Genomic DNA, 17,694 nt, shown 5'->3' with positions numbered 1-17,694 from the left:
AACACAGGCAGTAATGTTTCTGACATCAGCTGTAGCAACATTTTTCTAGATATGTCTCCTGAGGCAAGGGAAACAAAAGCAAAAATAAACTATTGGGACTATATCAAAATAAAAGCTTCTGTGCAGCAAAGGAAACAATGAACAAAACTAAAAGGTAATGTACTGAATGGGACATGATACTTGCAAATGATACATCTGATAAGGGGTTAGTATGCACAATATATAAAGAACTTATACAACTGAACACTAACCATCCCTCACCCAAAATCCAATTTAAAAATGGGCAGAAGCAGTGCCTGGGTGGCTCAGTAGTTTAAGCATTTGCCTCTTGGTTTCAACTCAGGTCATGATCTCATGGGTTGTGAGATTAAGCCCTGCATCAGTGGAGAGTCTACTTGAAGATATTCTCCCTCTGCCCCTCACCCTACTCTCATGCTCTCTGTCTCCCTCCCTCTCAAATAAATAAATATTTTTTAAAAAAAATGGGCAGAAGACATGAACAGACAGAACATAGAGATGGCCAACAGACACATAAAAAGATTCTCAACATCATTCATCATAGAAATGCAAATCAAAACCACAACGAGATACTACTTCACACCTGTCAGAATGGCTAAAATAAAAAACATAAGAAAGAACAAGTATTGGTGAGGATGTGGAGAAAAAGGAACTCTTGTGCACTGTTGGTGGGAATGCAGACCGGTGTGACCACATGGAAAAAATTAAAAATAGAACTACCATATGTTTCAGTAATTCCAGTACTGGGTATTTACCCAAAGAATACAAAAACATGAATTTGAAAAGATATATATATCCCTGTGTTTATTGCAGCATTATTTACAACAGCCAAATTATAGAAGCAGCCCAGTGTCCACTGATAAATGAATGGATAAAGAAGAGGTGGCATATATATCTACACAGACACACACACAGACATACACACATATACACACACACACAATGGAATATTAGCCATAAAAAAAGAATGACATCTTGCCATTTGAAACAAGATGGATGGAACTAGAGGGTATAATGCTAAGTGAAATAAGTCAGTAAGGGAAAGACAAATAGCACATGATTTCACTCATATGTGGAATTTTAAAAATAAGACAAATGATCAAAGGAAAAAGACAAACTAAGTAACAGACTCTTAACTATAGAGAAAAAACTGGTGGTTGCCAGAGGGGAGGTGGGGGGGGATGGGTGAAACAGGTGAAGAGGATTAAGAGTACACTTATTATGATCAGCACTGAGTATAGTATAGAATTATTGAATCACTACATTGTACAACTGAAACTAACATAACACTGTTAATTATACTGGAATTAAAAGAAATGTTTTAAAAATGTATCTTTACTACTTCTATTCTAGTTTTCAGGGATACAAGAAAGGACATTTTCCTATATGCTATCAAGAAACCTACAGCAAGGTAGGCCAGTGACTTGACTTTCTGTTTCTTAAAATATAAAAAGTAATATTTTTAAATAACCATAAAGCTAGGCTATACTTAGATCTCATGGAGCTAAATTAAGCAACAAAGGGCTGCCCCAAGATTAAAATGAGTAGTGTATTCACTCATACATCTTTCAAAAGCCACTTTATATGATAGGCATAGTGGGGTGGATGGAAATGATGCTGACCTAAGAGTCAAAAGACCTGCTTCTGGCATTGTGACCCTTGGCATGTCTCTAGCATTATCTGTGGCTGGCCCTTCAGATAATATCTAAGGATGTCTCCAGATCTGTGGTTCTGTATAATCTAGGGTAACAGAGAATTACCTGACCTCCCCTCTTACTACCTATTCAAAGGGGTACTGGAACTATAATCCTGAGAGCTCCTGATAAGATTAAATCATGGATAGCTTGGGACAGATAGGATGGGGAGGGCGTAGAGAAAGACTAAAGTGATTTGGTACCATAAATAGTTCATTGTTTGATTTTTAGTTGGGTATTACTTGTTTTGATCAGACAACTCACAATCTAGTTTTCTTGGAACTCAAGCAAACTGGAAGTACTCTTGTGATGAAGATGCAAGTTGAGGCATAAAGGCATTAATTTATTTTTAGGTCACATATACCAGGTTAAGTTGGTCAGCTTGGAATAGGAACATAAAACAATATAACAAAGCATAATTCTCATTCAAGCTTCACGCCATTGAATGACTGTGATGCCATTCTACCACGGGCTGTGATTTCCTAGAATGCAAACAATGTAAAATTCAAAGAACATTTCTGAGCACTAAAACGGTGCAACCTATGTTCTGAGATGGGGTTACAGCAGCAAGCCAAAGGTAGCACTCTTGCCTCAAATTCTATTCCTCTCAAAGCAAAAAGAGCATTTCATGGGTTCTGCTGGTTATTTAGGAGACCGGAAAAATCTTGGAAGATTCACTCTGAATCTCTTTTCTGTTTTCAGAGAGACAGACACATTGTGGAGATGTGGCTGGGACACTGACTTAGAAAAGGCAGGAGCAATTACAACATGTTTATATGCCTGTGTAAACTCGGGCACTGGACCGCTCTGCTCCTGTGAATGAGTGTTGTGCTATGAGTTAATATGTAAAAAACATTGTTTTTGGCTGCCTCTCTGAATCAGTTAGAATGTTTTTGGCTGCAAGTAACAGAAAACCCAATTCAGACTGGCTTAAGCAATAAGGGAATAAAGCTATGCCATTGGCAAGAGGTGGGGCATCTCTCTTTCCCTTCAATTTTCTTGGCTCTGCCCTCTTCTGTGCATCGTCTTTATCCTCAGGCTGGTAGCCAGATGTCCTCAGCAGTTCTGGGCCTCCTATCTTCCCATAACAACACAGAGCAAGAGAGCCTGTTTCTCTTTCTTTGGATATTGTTGTGGGAAGACATGTGCAAAAAATAATTTGAGAAGGCTCCAGCACACTTCCCCTCACATCCCATTTGTATGTCTTTGCAGAAGGCTTAACCAGGAGTCCTGAAATAGCCACTGGTTAAAAGAGGACACAGTCCTAGAGTTAGGAGCAAACACTCTGACTGTGTTACTGATACAAAATAGGGGAAACATGGGATAGATGAGAATATAACCTTTTCTCAGTTTAAAATACAACTGACTGGAAACTGGGTTCAACTTCTGGCAAACACCAGCCTTCAGAAATAGCTGTTCCATAATGAGCAGTGACAGGGGTGCTGAGCATTGCATTCAAATACTCTCATTTAATCCTCAGAACCACCTAAAGTAGGTACTTATTTCCCTCCTTTCCCAGATGATGAGATTAAGCCTTTCGGAGATTAGGCAACTTGCTCTAATCTACACAGTTGGTAGTATAATCAAGGAGTATGATGCTAGAAACCTTGTTAACAATTTTCTATATCCCAGACTTTGCCTAGAGCAAAGTCCTGGGATTCATGGGTCAGAGATCAGGATATAATAAACCACTTTGTTATATGGACAACAATAGCATCCTGTTGAGGGGTTTCCTTGGTAGACAGCTTTGGGTAGCATACTAATTGGGCCCAGTGAATTTGTGATGTTTGGTTTTCCGAATGGAGGGAATAATAATGATGTCAGTATCATAAATTAAATGATAAATTTGGGAAAACATTATCAACTCTTTTAGACAAAGGACATTTGCTTCAACACACATAAGCAACAAAATATCACGGCTGCAGAAACTTTTCTCAGTAATTAAAAAATTGATTTCTAAGTGGGAAAAAAAAGACTACAAAAGAGATTAGTTATCAATTTAGTAGTTTTTGGAAGGAGATCATATTACCTGAAGGAATATGTACAACTGAGGGACAATAAGAAGTTTGTAAAAAGCAAAACATGCTGCTGCCTAGATGGGATGCACTGACAACTATATCCATCCTTCCTACAGAATCATTTAATGAATGTAGTGGCAACCTGATTCTGTGATGGAAGGCAAGAGGTGACCAATGATTTTTTTTTTTTAGCTTAAAAAGTAGTTTAAAAATTGAACAAGATGCAATTAAGAAAACATGCAGCTACTGCACTGTAAATGTTATTAACTATTTTTCTATTTTAGCTCCTGGCATGAAAACATAAATATTTGGGAATGTTTTCCTTTTTTTTCTTTGGCAAAGTAGGGCATTTAATTGTTTGGATGGTCTTAGAAATCACAGTTGAGTCCAGAAATCAATTACAAAAGAGATGTTCTTTACTCCACTTTTTTTCATGTGACATATTTCATTTGTCCCTGAACAGGTTTTATAAGCAGAAAGTCTACCCATTCTGTAGGCAGGTGGCTCCTTGCTGTGCTGTTTTGGACCTTTGATCACTCGTGACATGCCTACAGTCCACAAAGTCTTGGATGTCCTCTTTTAGCTATCATCCTCTGAAAGACATCTAAAAGGGTTTTTTAGTGCTTGAGAGAATTAGGTTTCATTTCTTGCATCCACCCTGTAAGTGGAAAAGTTGATCCACACTGACGTGAAGGGCTCAATTCTGTATGAACTTCTTGTTCTTCTATCAGAAATAATCCTTCCCTTCTTCATTCCTTCCTTCTTTCCTTTATCCTTCCTTCCTTCTTATTCTTTTTTTTTTAAAGATTTATTTATTTATTTGAGAGAGAGAGAAAGGGCTGAGGGAAAGGGAAAGAAAGAATTCCAAGGAGACTGTACACTGAGTGCAGAGTCTGAAATGGGGCTCGATCCCACCACCCTGAGATCATGAGCCAAGCCAAAACCAAGAGTCAGATGCCTAACCAACTGAGCTACCTAGGTACACCACCTGCCTCCCTTCTTTCTGATAAGGCTCAAGTTCATCTAAAAATTGTTGACTCTTGGGGTGCCTGGGTGGCTCAGTCAGTTAAGCGTCTGCATTCAGTTCAGGTCATGATCCCAGGGTCCTGGGATCGATCCCCGTGTTGGGCTCCCTGCTCAGTGGGAAGCCTGCTTCTCCCTCTCCCACTCCTCCTGCTCATGCTCCCTCTCTCACTGTCTCTCTGTCAAATAAATAAATAAAATCTTTTTAAAAAATTGTTCACTTTTTTCCAGAGATACATAATCCAATAAAACTAAACCCATCTCACTGAAAATGGTATCAACCAGCAAAAGCATGGCTCTTTTAATACTAGAGACACATTTGCAGAATGACTAAACTTGCTAAGTAGCAAAATGTGGAGACAGTGTACTGAGATCAAGAAGAGTCAATCATCAACCACTCTGTTTTTTTAAATGGACTTACTAGGCTTTTAAATAAGTATTATTTCAATAAAACAATCCACAAATAAATACAAAACAAAAGGGCAAATATAGAGACATATTGCAAGTAAGCTTGCATACCAAAAAGGTAAGTGCAAATTAGATTTGAATATTCATGAGTCACAAATCATTGACAGTTTGAAATAATGCAAAACAGCTTTATAAATGAGGTTAAGGCAAGGGACATCAAAGAAATGCATTGCAAAATCAATAGCAATTTGATTGTGCATATATACTTGTAAATTGTGGTTACAGTTTTTGTGACATGGGAGAAAAAATACTGTGTATCTGATGAAGGAGGAAGACACATAAATATTCCTTTTGTATGTTATATTTTCCTAATTCATCATCTACTTGGATACCAGCCAGGTAGAGAGTGGATGGACATCCTATTTCCCCCCAAGACAAAGTTTCCTTTTCAGAGACAGAGTTTTAGGGTATGTCTGAAGTGTCCTTGCTTGTTCTGCTAAAGAGAATTCAATAGACAATTCCTTTACAGTTGCTTTCAAAATAAAGGTTTTCATCTAGCATACAAGACTAGAGAATGACTCAACTCTTAAATTCCTTTGTGATAAAATAACTTCCATTGGTGAACAAATAGTTTAAATGAATACTCCTCTATTTAGAAAGAGGCAGATGAATTCAAAGTATAAGAAAAATTTGTAGGAATACTTTGAAATAATTTGAGATATAAAATACAGGCAACCTTGTAATGCAAATAAAATGTTTTCATTTTGCCCAGCAAGTAACTAGTCATTAATTTGTTGTTGGTTCTTTTGTACCAGTGGCTTTTGGTGAGGGCGTGTAAGCACACATGTGTGTATGTATGGAGAGATATCTGAAATGGTAGGACTTACAATTTAAAGACTTGTTTAGGGACTTAAAGCAGAAATGTTTCCAATTAATTTTTTTTCAGAAGTGTCTCTTTCGGTTACTATCTGTAAGTTATGAAGTATTTCTTCAAGATGTTCTCCTCTGCCATCCTCCTTATTGTGTTCAGTCTGCTTTCTAGGATGATTGATGAACTTCGTGACATCACGTGAAAGTTGTGGCACACAATAGCCCTAATTTTGGAAGAGGCTGTGGGATTATGGTCTGTTTAAAAAACTAATCTATATCTATTCTCTGGGCCATGCTTTAAGGAAGACATTTAGTGTTGGGAGGTGAAACCCAGATGTGGTATAATCAGAATGAGAGGATTTTGCATTGTCTCCAATTCCCTGCTCTGCTAGGAAAGAAACCAAGATGACTTCTGTGTTGTTAATAATCAAGAATATCCATAACTTCCAAAAGCAATGGCCTTGGTAATTTTTAAGGTTTCTGTGTGAAGTCTGCTGTTATAATTTGTCAGTATTGATTCAGTTCAAGTTTAGCACTGCATTTGTAACCCATATTTTGTTATTTCGGTTCTATTGCTAGAAGTTTCTTGATTCTCAAGTGTTATTAACTCATTTGATCTTAATAAGCAAGTTTTTTCTGTTACTCCTTTCAGCAAACATTTTGTCATGATATAGGATGAGACTATTTAAATGATCTAATTTCATTTAAATTGTTTAGCTATAATATTTAATGATTGCCAGTAGCAGCTGTCTACATACACAAATATCATTTTTTCTCTATTGTAGCTCTATTTATTTTGTTCCTCTATTTAGTTCCAACATTATTTTAGTTCCATTTGGTCATAGTTACTAAACTTTCTTGACAGGGAGGATAATTTACAACATTTACATATTTGATTATTTTGATTAAGTCCTTCTTCAATATATGTGTGTATATATAGCTTTAAAAATTGCTTAATCTCTAAATTAAAACACAATATGTTGGACCAGCCAAACAACTCAGACATTTTGTTCTCCTTTCTTGCAATCTGAGGTGAGAGGAAAAACATTTGAGTTTTTTTCCTGCCTTTTTATTTATTTTTTTTTTTAAGATTTATTTATTTATTTGACAGAGATCACAAGTAGGCAGAGAGGCAGGAAGAGAGGGAGGGGGAAGCAGGATCCTCGCTGAGCAGAGAGTCCAATGCGGGGCTCAATCCCAGGACCCTGGGACCACGACCCGAGCCGAAGGCAGAGGCTTTAACCCACTGAGCCACCCAGGCGCCCCTCTCCTGCTTTTTTAAACTGGGGGAGATAATACCTTGAGTTTTGAGTTTTGATTTCTACAGCACAAAAGTGTCTGACTAGCCAATGCCACCACCGAGATGAATTCCTTTAACCATCTCCCTTGTCTAGGATCAAGAAGCTAGAGGGCCTGGTGGCTGTCATTTCTGGTAATTCAATTTCAAAATAAAGGAAAGATAGAATAAAATAATAGACTTAGCATCGATTCTGAGTTACTTAACACTGACTTACTGAATTCCAATGAAGTCTTGTCTCATCATGAAAAAGAAACAGTCTCTCTCTATCCCAAATGTCACTTTGGGAGACCTTTGGACCTCATGCTCCTTTTGCTATGTAAATAGAATTAATTTTATCTTGAAAGAGTGGCAGCTAAGGGATTTTCTGTTTCCTATTCTGCCACTAAGTGCTGCTATGAACTTATACAAAGTACTTCAAATTCTGTGGATCTTTGCTTCCTCAATTATAAAAGAAGAGGTGCGTCTAGAAGCAATAGTTTTCAAACAGTGCTTCTAAATCCATAGGGCCATGAGCAAGTCTTGATGGAGGAGGAGGAAAGACTAGCCGGTCGAAATCATGGTAAAGACTATCACTTTTTTTCTTGTTTGCATTCTGATCTTAGCAAAATACAATTTGAGGAAAGGGACTTAAAAGCTTGGAGACATCGAATTTAAAAGATAATGATTGCTAAGAGCTCTTATTTTTGCTAATTCTAATCTGCAATTTATTTTGCTCTAAAACTATTCCAGTGAATATAGTGGTAGCAAGAATGGTCATGTTCTTGATTTCTCCTTTAAAATAGAGGTTGTAAAAAAAATTCTTAAAACCTCATGGAAGGGAGGTCTAGAAAAGACAAAATGGAAGGTGAAATGTTAGTAAAATTTTAACTGAGTTTACACGTGATGTCATGACAATTACTTAATATGGCATTCATACCTCTTGGTTGGTTCTGCTCTTTCCCTGGGCCACGTTGCTGCTCCAAGACATTGTAGTTTCTGGGGGCACCAATACATTGCAGTTTAACAGTAAACTGTGCTTTCAGGTCATTTTTTTCCCCCTAACCTTTTCTGGGATATTTATAGCATTGCATTATAGTTAGTTGTATTTGGGTGTCCATCTTCTTTGTTAGGTCTTGGAATTTTTAGAGGTCAGGAGTTGGATATTAATTGTATTTAAATTCTCAATCCAGCACTAGTCTTGGGATTTTGAAATACTCAAAATGAATGTACTTTGAAAATATAAAGAGTAGTAAACTTATAACAAATTACTCATACAATCAAGTAATTTTCTTTCAAGGCCTTCATAAAAGATGATAGTGGGTCTCTTTTTGCTTTATATATTCAACCATTCAATTCAATTTCAACATACACTGTGCTGATTGTGTGGTATTCCACATTTAAAGAGGTGTCATGCATTAACCTCATCTAGGGAGAAGGGGGTTTAATAAGACCTATTTCCCTTCATAATTAAAATATGAGCACATGATTAATGTTATATAATGAGCATGATCGAAGTGCTTCAGAAGCTCTAAGGATTTGGGATTAATTGAAGGATTGTACATAGAATCATTACTTGGGTTTGGGAGAGCAGTAGGATTTCCAACAAAAACACGAAAACATTGTAGGTGAAGGGAATTTCATGGTATGCAAAAAAGATTACATATTAGATGCAGAAGTTATACAGATTTTGTAGTACTTGAGGAGAAGGCTGGAAAATTAAGAAGAAGGCTTACCTTTTTTTTTTTTTTTAAGAGAGTGAGAGCATTGGAGCAAATGGGGAGGGGGAGAGGGAGAAACAGAATCTGCGGCAGATTCCGCCCTGGAGCAGACTCTGCACTGAGCGTGGAGAGGGATACAGGGCTCAATCTCACAACCCTGAGATCATGACCTGAGCTAAAACCAAGAATCAGACGGTTAACCTGCTGCCACCAAGGTGTCCCAGTAAAAGACTTACTTAAATACCATACTAAGGAATCTGAAATGATTTCCACAGAAAATTGGAACTAGTCAAAAGAGAATAAAAGCAGAAAAACTCTGGTTTTCAAAGCTTAGTCTGGATAGTGCCATGTAAAATGATTTGAAGGGCAAACTCTGAAGACACAGAAAAGAGTTCAAGCAAAAGGGAGCCTGAAGACTTTTTAAGGTGGCTGTGGAGAAAAAAAAAAAAAAAAAAGGAGGGAATGAATGTGATAGTAAGATAAACTAAAGGATAAGAAAGTTAAAATAATTTTGAAATATTCTGAATAGATATATAAGTGGTATTATGACAAAGATGACACAAACCTTCAATCTACTATTAGTTTTCAACATCTTTGATGCCTTCACAATTATTTAAAATATTAAAGAAATTAATCATTACTAATATTCGTGTTTATTTTTTACTGAGGTGGTAATGCTATTCCTCAATCTGTTGTCACACTTGTCACACTTGCCATTAAGTAATCAATCTATCAAGGGTCTTACTCACAATTCTAACAACCGATGCCTTAAATGTCTCATCTTCCTATTTTAGAGTTCAGGCCTAAAGCACTTCTTAATAACTTTAAACAGAATTCAAAAAATACCCATGCTGATAACATACACAAATTTAGGAAACTCTAACTTTAGTACAACATTACGTTCTGATCTAATGTTTTCTTTAAAATAGTAATAAACTGTGCCTTATTAGTGAACTTTGACTTAGACTCTCCTAAATGCTAAATGGATGTCCCATCTGAAGCTGTAAAAAGGTAACTCAAGGGTCAGCGGCATTGAGGTCCATAGACAGGACACATCTGTGTACCTGGGGAAGATGATCTGGGGAAGGGAAAAGAAGCAGTATATACTTGGAGTTACTGTGCTGCTGAGTAACAATTGGGTTCTGCTATATACTGGTTGTAAATTGGGTATGGAGCCCACTTTGGAATGCAGGAGAAAAAGAAGATGACAGGCCAGAATGCCTCAGGGATCCTCTGGTCTCATCCTCTCTGTTATTTTCCAGTCCCTTCTCACAGAAGATCTAGGGACACATCCTCTACTCTCCCTCTAGGACTTGCTCATCTTTAGATCTCCAGACAGGGATTGTGCCGTAGCCAGGTAATCTGAGGAATCTTTTCCTTAATAATATACTCAGGCATTCAGTAATCAGTCTATCTAGACCCTGATCTTATCTCTGGGTATGGAAATCATTTAAACCCAATGGGTTAAAACAATTTTCTTAAAGGATATATAACACATTTACTAGAAATCCTTTCTGGAATCCAGTCTTTTACTATATGATTTGAAAGCAACACTTATTTTATTTATTTGAAAGCATCATTTATTAGGTGTAATATATGTGCAGAGCACTGTATAGCATTTGTTATATATGCAGGTAAAAGCATTCTTAATTTATAAAATTTTGGTATTTTGTAATAGAATCCAAATAATACAGGCCATGTTGATTGAATAAACATTTTTAACTGATCAAAACTGCCTATATGCATCAACTCTCTCAAACTTTTTTGGCATTCTTCTAAACAAATAGTCAGTAGTCAAATCCCCATTTATATTATTTTTAAAAAGAGATAGAAAAACAAGGGGCTGAGTAACACAAAATTCAAGATGATGTGATCAATAGGGAAAGAGAGGGAAAGAAAGGGGTTGGGAGAGGCTCAAGGTTACACACATACTGGTACATTTCATTTCCTAAGATGGGTACAGAATATACATGTCCATCTTATTTCCTTATGTGTATGCTATAAATATTATTTTGAATTCACTTAATATTTGTTAAAATTATTTAAAGGAGAGAATTAAAAGACATGGTTCAAATAATGGTAAGGAATTCATCGTTTTTTAAAATGTTACAGCTGTGGAATTAAGCAATGGACTGGGTTTTTTTGTTTTTGGGGTTTTTTTTGAGATTTTATTTATTTGAGAGAGAGAGCGCGAGCGAGAGCACAAGCAGGGAAGGGGCAGAGGGAGAATGAGAGGGAGTGGGAGAGGGAAAGAACCTCAGGCAGACTCTGTGCTGAGCACAGAACTGACCTGGGGCTTGATCCTGAAATCAGGACCTGAGACAAAACCAAGAGCCAGAGGCTTAATGGATTCTATCACCCCAGAGTGCCAAGCAATGGACTGTTTCTCAAAGTGTCCTAAGTTTTCTTCCAATCTATTAAGTAAATAGGGTATTAAGTGCTATGGAGAAAAGGGAAGAATAAAAACAGAAAAAGACTAAAGTCTGGCGCTAAGGAATTCCAATTCTCCTAGAGACTTCCTGCCTGAGTGCTACTGGCTGTGCAAACTGGCTGTGTGAAACACCGACTCCTGTTTCACACAGGAAAAGACAACCAGCAACCGGTAGCAGTGTGGGTTTTGCATAGCTCTTCCTGGAGTTCAAATCAAAGCATAGTAATTTGCCCACATGATACCAACGAGTTGTCCTCATTTTCAAAATAATTACCATGGCGTCACTTCCATTCAAAATTCTAGAGTAATATTTAAATTGATCAAAACTAGTATAAGACTGAGAGCTATAGAAAGGTGACACCACTCTTGAACATGCTCAGCAGAGACACCAGTGAGGTCCATTTTCTCAGGAATTCACCTTAGTCGTTACTTTGTGTTTTTTTTCTATTCTTCCTGTTCAATTTTTCTTTTTCTTTTGGCAACCATATTTGCTCTGAATCGCTGAAAAAAATGCCCTAGGCTTTGTTATGAAGTGGGATCCGAATTCAGACTGAATTGAAAGTAAACTGCACTCTTGGCCTGGGTACATACAGGATTTAGATCTCCTCCTCCTGAAATGAAGCTGAATCAGTAGCCTAAAGGTGAAAGGCTTTAAATCCTTTTATTACTCAAAGCCTATAATCTCTTTGTTTTAACCAAGGATACACGAGAATGGTAGGACTTCCCAGTTAACCTGTCAAGAAATCTCTACCTCAGATAACAATCAAGCTCTTTGGGTTTACTCTCCACACAAAATATTTAACACCCAAAGAGACTGTTTTGGATGTTGTTTATTTTGATGACCAGATAGCTTCCTTTGTTTTGTAAAAGCCACATGCCCATTTTGCCTCCTTAGGAAATTTTTGTTCTAGCACCCTATCATTATTTGCTACCAAACTTCATATCTTTTGTTTGAAGCATCTAAAAATAAAAGTAGTTGTTTAACTAATTTTCTCTTGAGCTTAATTTGGCAATTATCAAATCACATTTGTCAATACAACAACTGAATCAGATGTGACCCAGACATCAACATTTTAAAAAGCCTCTGCAGCCTTTCCTATTATTTCAAGTTATAGTAGCTACAAGCAAAATCTTGCTTCGATCAATAAGAAACAAAAATGTACTCTCCTCTGTCATTTCAAAGTCATCTATTAAAACAACTCAAATATAAAATTCAACTGCGTTGGAATACAAATAGAACAGCATAATGAGGCTTATGTTTAGAAATGCAAAGAGCATTTTGGAAATATTTTAGGAAGAATTAATATAAATTCTAACTATTATTATTCTTCCATCATTTGATTTTCATTCTTGTACATTTGGATGTCATAGAAATGCTATTTTTACCATTTATAATTGTTTCTGTCTCTTCCTTTCCTTTCTTTCTCTCTCTCTCATTCCAGGGCTGATATGTCTTGCTACATAGTAAAGCACTTTGGAGAACTAAATTTTTTTTCTCAGACATAGGAGGCTGATGGGAATATCAAAATGATATAGAGGACCAAGGAAGAATAACTCTTGAAATCATAATAGTTTACGTGAACTCATATTTAATTAGATTCTTGGTAAGTGTGCAGTATATTATTAATGACTGCTTATTTACTCAGCAACCGTGTTTGTTTTTGGCAAATTAATTTTATGCTGTGATGTGGAATAATACTTAGCTTTCTGTAACTGTTGAAAATGCACTAGCGATACTGTGTCACGTGCTGTGCTTAATGGCCATTGCTAAAACTAGACAGAAATATGGTAAGACAGTTAATTAATAGCATTCATTTTGCCTTTACAATTCCTTAAGTTTTCTAACACTAGAAAATACCAGTAAAGGCTTAAAAAATTGTTGCATATAGCTGGAACTCAAAGTTATTTTTTTATATCATTGTAGGGAATACTGTGCATCTTATATATCTTGATATCCTATGTACAGAAAGTGACATCTACTGGAGAAAGCAGAACTGAATATTTACTTTCCAAACTCTTTTTCTGGTAAACTTCCAGGCAAGTTGTACTATCCTCAAGATTATCCCAAACTTCTAGAACAAAGAAAGATTTTATTTAGCTTAGTATGATATAAAGGCTGGCTTGTTTTGGCTATCATTCTGTCAAAGATGCCTTCTGGGAGAAAGTGGTTAAGAGGGCTACACAAATGATCTCGTAAGAAACACTACTGAAGACTTCTGGAAAACACAACTCTAGCATATTCCCTTAAGGGTGAAATTGGGGTTCTAAATCACACAAACCAGCAAGTGATTTGTACTCTGTTGTAACAAACCGTCCGGAGATGTGTTTGGAAAATGTGTCACTTCTTCAAATGGTCTGGAATAGGAGTTATCAAGTTATAAAACAGGATGGTATTCGAATGTTTAACTTCTCTCTGACTTAAAGGCATCCCAATGCTACTTTAAAGCTTAATCATTTCTGTTCACTCATGCTAAAAAATGTGTCTAACTCCATGATCTAATCAAACCCCTGTTCATAGGGCATTAGGGGACACCACCAAGGTGTTTTTTACTCATGGTCAAAACGAAGAAGTGACCCGGAGCTCTGAAAGACAGAACAGACATCAGTACTTAATATTATCAGTACCAATACCTAAGTAATCACTCTTTCCTAAGGAAAACAAAAGCCTTTCTTATCTGACTAGAAGCTACTATGAGAGCCATTTTCAAGACCGAAAAGAGTAAGGCACAGCTACATTCAGTGAGTTCACAAATATCTCAACACTATGACCGTGACTAACAGGCCCGTCTCTTCGGTTCTAGTGTATTAACTACGTGGTCTTACCAAGACTGCTTCTCTATTTAGATCTTGCTATATAATCTTCTGTAGTTTAATATCAGATTTTCTACTTCTAATTATCATGTTCATTTTTAAAATTTTTTATTTTGTTTTTGTAACAGTGCTCTTGCACTCCCTCTGCTGGCCTTGCTAATTAACAAAACCAGGGCCGAAGGAGTTCTGGTGTGTATCTGTGATACCCATGGATGGGCTGATAAAACCATCACTGTTTTGTGTTGGAACCCAAAAAGAAAGTCATGTTGATTGGCCTTCAAAAAGAAAATCCTGTGTAACAAAGGGGCCAAAAGAAAGTTTGTTTGTAGAAAAGGAAAACAAAAAATTTATTTTTATACCTTTAAGAAAGAATCTAACAAAATGGATAAATTTACAAATTTTAAAATTGTGTCAACCTTTTCAAATTAAAAAAAGTTATATCCTTATTCTATTAAAATGTACATGTATTTAGTACAAGGCATATTTTACTACAAGATATATCAAATTTGTATCTCTGTGTTTACATACCGGACAATTAAATGAAAGGTTGCCTGGCTCTGTTGGTAGGACTCTGAACCCTGGCTAGACACATAGCTCTTCAATGGATCTACTTCCCACATCCTAGAGTTCCATTATGGAGTTACAAAGAGAATGACAGCACTTGGCAAGTCCCAGGCCTAATCATAGCATAGAGAAGTGACTTTTGGAAGGTACATTACCAAGCAATTAGGACCCATTTAATAAATTACCCCTTATGGAACACTTTGAACCCTAGTGGTCTGAAGAGGTTAATGCACCTCTCACAACTGAGTGTTACTCACTTTCCAGGGGTAACTTCAAGGCCACAGTTAATCCAAACCTTCTTCTCATCAATGGCCTCTTACTCTTGAGCCACTACTATAGTCTGGCATCACTAAGCCCATAGACTTGCATTGCCCCCTGTGCATTTCACATGCTTCATTTTCTTACAGCTGAATCCATTGGGCTGGGTGTTCATAAGGCCAAATGACTTTGTACTGCGCATTAACTTCCTTTGCTTCTCATGTCTCTTATTTGAAGTCTTTCTGTTTTTCTTATTTATAGAGAGTTTTAACTTCTGGGTTTAGTTTAAATGTTACGTCTGATGTAATTTACTTTCCTCCAAAATTGTTGAGTAGCAACCACATTTTAAATGAATCCAATACACAAAATTAGGTTTCAGGATATTATTAAATGTGGAAGATACCCGCAGTAGATATGTATTTGTAAACTGGAATCTTAACTCTGGCTAGACACTAAAAACACTAAAGAACACTTAAAATATAACTGCAAGGGAGAAAAAGCTTTGATGCTAGAATAGAATTAGACTTTTAAAGTTTTTATTTTAATTTTTAAAAATACATTCCAACTTGAGATTTTAGAATGAAAATGCTGATGAAACACAAAGCACATTTATTTAAAAAGATAGCCAAGGAATGGAAATGGAATATAAAAATGTTACTGTGCATTCGTAATGGCCAACGTTGCTATAACATGTCATAGGTCTGCTGTGACATTCCTGTAAATCATGACCAAAGTCGTCATGATTTCCAGCACATTTATTGAATGTTTCTTCTATCCAAGGCTCTCCTGAGACCTACGCGAGATGAATAAGACATGGCCTATGACTTCAAGAAGCTTATAATCATATTGTAGAGCTCAGAAACAGGCAGATGAAAAAAGAACCACAATGATTAGAAGATGATGGTAAATACCGTTTGGGTCCAAACAGAACTTGCTAAGGGAATTCAGAGAAAGAAGAGGTATCTCTGTTCAGAAAGGACTGATGAAGAAAATAAAATCTGCTCAAACTTTTTGTTTAGAATTTTGGCAGAAAAGCTGAAAATTAGAAAATTAAAGAAAATGCTCCAATGTAGAGAAGGGATTAAAGTTGTCTTTAGTTGTGTCTGTGAACATATTTTGTGGGATATGTTTAAGAGGCAGCTTTTCAACATGAAAGTGGATGTAAATTTTTTGGGATGTTCTACTTTGCTTTACCTTTATTATACACAGAAAAACACATTTTTAGTCAAATAAGGTAACATAATCTGGAAAGTACTGACTGTTGTCATCCTGATGATCAGGATATGTTTAAAGTTTTTGGTTGTTGTTGTTTTTTTAGATAATTCAACTATAAAATGACAAAATACCCTTTTCCAGGATTTTCAGTGATTCACTGAGTGAGTCATAGCTTTTAAAATCTCTGCTCCTTTCATTGTAACTTGGAAAAATTTTCCGTATTATAAACTGTGTTTTCTTACATCCCTGTAAGAAACAGACTATGTTTAGAAATCCACCTTCCACTTGAAACTACAGTATTATTGCAATGTGGGTTTATATGGTCTGAAAACTTCTGTATTTGTGCTGTATGACTTCATTCTTATCCAAATTTTTAAAAATGTCCAGGCCAGAAATGTGTCAAATTCTTTACTATGTCATAGTTTCAAAGTCTGTAAAAAGAACTGAGGATCATGTAGCTCACTAGATGTGGTATGCCATGGGGTTTCAGTTCCCTGGCTGTATCTTGAAAGCCACATCTATTTCCACAACAGAGCTATAAATCAAAGTCAACTACTATTTTTAAAATATTTTATTTATTTATTGAGGGGGTGAGAGTTTGAGTGGGGGAAGGGCAGAGGGTGAGGGAGAGAGAGAAACTCAAGCAGACTTCGAGCTGGACATGAGACTCCCTCTCAGGACCCTGAGATCATGACCTAAGCTGAAAGCAAAAGTCAGACACTTAACCAACTGAGCCATCCAGGTGCCCCCTGAACTACCATTTTTTGTTTATTGGTAAGTAAACATTTTTAAGTATGGTGGTGAGATTATATTGCTCTTCATTCATACCTAGAAGCACTTTAATCTGATTGTTTATTCCGTAAGAGAAGTATTACCACATGCAATATTCCCTCTTGTTTTTGCCTCTTGCATTATTCACAGTAGTGCCAGAGCAGATTTATTAATACCAGTCTGCAAATGGCATTATCCCACATATTCAGAATTTACATCCTGGGATACACAACATAGAGTGATAAAAGTAGCACAAATAGAAGGAAATCACTTGTCTGGGCATTTTTCCTTCTAGGATTTCTAAATGCATCTGAACCGCTCAACAGCAAACCTTTACTCAATGACCACTGCATTTGGGCACTGCATCCCGGAGTTAAAGAACTCTATAGTTCTTCAAAGAACCTAGTAACTGGCTGGGAAAGGACTGCCACATAGGAGACACCAGCACACATAATGGCATATTAAATAGGATGGTACAAACTTTTCATACTATACACATATGAGATCCAATATGGCAGGTATTAGACACATGTGGCTATCAGGTACTTGAAATGTGGTTATTGTGAATTGAAAATTCTATGAAAGCAAAATATACACTGGATTTTGAATACATCAT

This window comes from Lontra canadensis, unplaced genomic scaffold, assembly GCF_010015895.1.
Source record: "Lontra canadensis isolate GAN:19392208 unplaced genomic scaffold, GSC_riverotter_1.0 scaffold12, whole genome shotgun sequence".
NCBI classification, from domain to species: Eukaryota; Metazoa; Chordata; class Mammalia; order Carnivora; family Mustelidae; genus Lontra; species Lontra canadensis.
Note: the sequence above shows the minus strand (reverse complement) of the source record.